The sequence below is a fragment of the Schistocerca piceifrons genome, chromosome 1 (assembly GCF_021461385.2).
Source record: "Schistocerca piceifrons isolate TAMUIC-IGC-003096 chromosome 1, iqSchPice1.1, whole genome shotgun sequence".
Lineage (NCBI taxonomy): Eukaryota > Metazoa > Arthropoda > Insecta > Orthoptera > Acrididae > Schistocerca > Schistocerca piceifrons.
In genome coordinates, this window is record NC_060138.1 from 301,002,232 (window position 1) to 301,007,408 (window position 5,177).

Consider the following 5,177-nt stretch of genomic DNA (forward strand, 5'->3'; position numbering starts at 1 on the left):
TGCCATTGTAAAAGCGGCTGCCAGAAAAAAACTATGACTTATAAAAAATTTTAAAACAGTGTTTTGTGAATGCCTGCCTATAGGGAACTCATGATAAAAAAAATCAAGAAAATCGAAAATGTTGAGCAACAAATTTTATTCATATTGGGCGATTTTAAATGGGTTGACCCTCACAGCTTAGTTTAAATTCTGCAGGCAATTTCTTCATGAAAGAAACTGAAGCAAAATAGTGATTATACTCGCTTGTAACTTTTGGCTCAGCAAGTCCTGCAGTTAATGGTTCCTGTGGTTCTGCTAAATGTGGTAGATGGTGGTGACAGAAATTCAACATTCCTAGGATCTGGAATAACTCTTTAATGGTGTTCAGCTTCGGTACCAGGTGGATGGCTTAAAAATTTTCTGCTAATGGTAGGGAGCCTGCAGAAGATATCTGATAGCCAAGAAAAGTAATCTTGAATTGCCTGAACACCTATTAACTGTGTTCAAGACCACACAATACTCCTCTAAGCACTTCAGTATGGTGTCACTAATATTGCTCCTCAGTGGCTAAAAAGATAACAGTTTCATTGAGGTACATAAAACAAAATGGCAGGCCTTGCAGAACTGAATCAATAAATTGTTACCATCTTTGAGCAGCATTCTGTAAGCCAGTAGTCACATACATACTCTCAAATAACCCAAATGGAGTGATAATTGCTATTTTTAGTATGTCTTGCTGTGCTGTCAGGATTTGGTTATACGCTTCGGCTCAAATAAGTACAGTGAATACGGTTGCACCAAAGGTATAATTATAGATCTGCAGCAATGGTACCAGGTAGCAATCTGGTACAATGCTGGCATTCAGTGTGTAATAATATGCCCATGGATGCCACACTCCATACTGCTTAAGTACTGAGTTTAGAGGGGATGACCATGGGCCCCTTGATGGTGGGACAACGCCTTCTTTGAGCATGCTGTCAAACTTGGTTTTAGCTATAGTAAGACAGTCAGGTGCCAAATGTCTAGGTCTACACGATGCTGGGTGGCCATCAGTTGTTTTCAAATGGTCCATTGTTACCTCACACTACTTTAGGAGCACCTGATGTCTAGTCAGAGATGGGAATTGCTGTAACAAAGAGCTGTACTAACAATCACTCACTTGTGTTAGCTTGGTGCTGTGCTCTGTAGTGAAATCCTGTAGAAGTCAGGATGGTGACACTGTCAATGAACTGAGCACTCACCATGAATGGCAGCAGATGGTACTAAGCCACAATATCAGCACATACTATCACTTGCACAACAGCAGTGACTGCGAAATCCTAGACGAAGGGGCAACGCAGTCCTAAATCCAAATCTGTTCACTGTGCTCCATAACTCAAGAGTTGTTCACTGCTGACATACAGAATGTCATCAGGGGCCCACAGCATTGTGCTGAAGTTCATGGCAATATACTTAAATCAGAGCCAGTGTCCACCAAATATTTTTGGCCCAGTTTCCTGTCACTGATATGCTCTGCATTATAAGGTGTAGTTTTAGTTGACGAACAGCTCCTAGATCTTCTACAGTAACACCATAAATTGTTGCTGGTACTGCTTTGAGAAATCAGTTTGCTGACTTGTGTATGCAATAAATCAACCTTTTCTGCTAGAGTGTTGTCATCGGCACATGAAACCGCTGCTGTACTGCTGACATTAACCTGAGCAGGAGGAATGGCTTCTTGAATTCTGTCCACAATCTCTGCAATTGTATCTCTTTGGATGCTACTGTAACCATGACTTGTGGTGGTAGATGGCTGCTCAAAAGGGTGTGCACCAAATTATCTGGAACAGTGCCAGTATCTCCTCCATAAGTGCTGAAGGTACTGTGATGGCTTGCAGTCTCCAGCATTCTCTTGCATCAGCTCTTAACAAATTCCATCTCCCTGTGAGCCTCCAAATTAATTCTGTCTTGAGCTTGTCATAAGAATTTGCTGCTGGTGGTGCCGTTCCATGATGAGTTGGTGATCTAGCTGGTTCAATACCAGGGCAAACTTTGTTGCATCACACTTGATGCCAGCATATTAAAACTCCATTTTAACTTGCATGAACCACAATACAGGGTTGTGTGGGCTGAATGGAGGTAAGCCAGTTCATCTTGCAGCTTATTAATTTTTTTCATATTGTGGTTGGGGCTTAGTTCTCATTGGATTAAAATAATGCCGGGGTCACCAATTGTCTGCTACAGCTGGAATTAGGTCTGTTCAACCTTTGATAAATGTGTTTACTAAGTCCGATGGTAGTGCTTGAAATATCAGTTTTGTGACCTGTGAAATGTAGAAACTTTACTTATGAGAATAAACAAACTCAAATACATAACAGCTCCAAGAAATGAACAGACTAGAAGGCATTATACATGAAAGTCGAATCATCCCTGAATGTTAAGCATCAGCGCGTAACGGGGAAACACTGTAACTAAGTACACATTACAATGCAAGAAGTATGTAACACAAAAAGCCAAACGATAAACTGTCACTGCTATTCCACTGGATGGTGCGTAATTAAATCTGACAGCCGTGACAACAACACACATAGCAGACATTGGCAATCTGATGCTATAATACTACTTACATCACAAGGTGCTCTTTCATCATTGCCTTGAGATGTCATTCCAAATGCCAGTTCAATATTAAACACACAACATTCACGTCTCCAGACAACTTTGTTATCGTGCGATGCATACATCACCTAAGTTATATGAAAGTGAAGATATTCACTTACTAAATATTGTTCTCTGAAATTTATTCATAACTCTTCACAGTAGCATGCAAAGCAAAATATGATACATCACACTCATGGTCTGCCCATAGATACTTAATGCTACCCATGTGAAAGTGGGCCAGGCTGATGGCTCTAAGATACAAGTAGTTTTCAATGTTCCCTCAGCATCGCAATATATAAAATGGATTTGAGGAGAGAGTGATTGCATCTTACGATTAATACAGTCAACACAAACTTCAAAAAATTAAGAAAGAGCTTTGCAGAATTATCATATACTTTCTGTAGGATTGTGTCACTTGTCATTAGCCACAGCATCCATAAAAAGGTTTTCGAGATCATGTTGCTCAATAATCTTGGATACAGCCATATTTAAATGGAGCAGCATGTCTGGATGTGATTAAGTTATTTGCACGGTTTCCCTTTACAAACTTATGAAATTCTTTCAGTTCACCAACTCACTTAACATTACACTGGACATACACAGTGTGTCCCAGGTGCATTAGGACTGATTGGGTCAAATTCCAAACTGCAATGCTATCTCATGGCGAGCTGAAGTATTATGATCCTTGAAGTTTCAAAAACAGCTGTGTAGAGAGTCAAAACTCTAGCACTACTGCAGCAGGAGTCCTGGCCATGAACGTAACAGTGCATATCTGACACTCATTGGAAAATGGCAGTGGAACAGTGAGGCAACATAAAGTTTCTTGCGTTCTCCAGTATTTGTGGGCGAGAATTCATCAAATTAGACCTGAATACCAAATTTTCCTACAGTACTAAATGCAACTCCAAAAAAGGACTACAATGACTCTTTACAAACACTTTTCAAATGATTTCAGTTGAGTTTTGATGCAGGGGGAGACTATTTTGAATAAATACAGTGATTTTGTGAACATAATCCATGATTTACACTTTATAACCACAGTCCTAACAGAATTTGGAGACACTGCATAACTATATATATTCCTCAGTAGGACTTGGGTGTCTTTAGGTAGTTTAAGCATGGGTAAGAAACACAAAGTGCAAATGAATGTCAAATGCATTTCACCACATACCCTCTGATATGTCTTACTTGAAGTAGGCAAAGTATGAAAAGTCTCTCTAACAGAGCATTCACTCTGGGCACTGTGAACCAAATCATATTCTGTGAGGTACTGACAGTGTTATGTTGACCACACACAGCTTGCCTCGCATCACACACTAGACACATTCCAAACCTTATGCTATGAGGAAGTTGTTATGAAGGTAGATGAAATTTTTGATTCCCAGACTCATGTAGCTGCTACTCCTTTCAAATTTTTTCTCAGAGTAATCAGACTTACATGGAATGGTTCACTGAACTCAAAGGCATGACAAGGAAATGTGACTGTAACTGCACTTACAGAGCTTCATTTCAGAAAGAAATGCTTCATGGTGCCATTGTTCAGAACCTTGTTCACAATAGAATATGGGCTGGGATTTTAAAACATTGCAGTCCTGGTCTCACTGATGTATTCAAAGTGTATGAACCTCAGGATGTGTAAGACTTCATGGAACTAGACTTTAACATTTCTATTGTTGCAATGTTGGCTGTGGATAGTTCTAAACAAGCTCAACAACATGCAGCAAATGTCCACAACAGTTGTGAGTAGCACCATAAGCAGTATGCGAGGCATCCAGTCAGTTTGTAAGTTCTTGTGCTGGGTGTAATGTAAGTAAAATGCTAAATTGCTGTAAGTCATGACACACACACAGCAAGTGTGCCTGCAAAAGAATCGCAAAGTAAACTGTATTCTATATAAATCTAAAAGTGAGAAGACAAAAATAAAGCTACATGCACAGTGCAAAATTTTGTTAATTCAAATCGGCTCTCCTCAAATAGGCAAACAACAACACACACTGTCACTCACCAACCAGACGAATGGAGATTCCTGAAAGTCAGACCTGACAGACACATTCAGAGGAATAACCACAAACTGATCAACTCTTTACAGATTTGCAAACAAACTATACCATTTCTGTGACACAGTGGTGCTACAATCACATTATTTAATGAGAATACGTATGGTCAAGTGAAACATCCTAAGCTACATACATCACATCTACACCTCACAGCCTACAATGATGAAATGGTTTCTGTTCTTGATATGTACACTTTGCAACAAAAATATAAACTATACCTACTCAAGTTTTCTCATACCAGCATTCATCAACTGTATGAAAAACGTGGATATTTGTTCGATGACACATTGAGACATGCAAAGAATTCTCAAGTGCAGTATACGGTCACAGACAACACTCAACCAAAGTTGTAATTTGTATGTCTGTACCTCACACTGTTTGCAATGAAATTACTTCTCAATTCAACAGTTTGGGAGAAAATGATGCTTTGAAACCCATTTCAGAAACACAATGGACATATCCTCTGATTATTACAAGAAAATCAAATGGTAAAATCAGACTTTG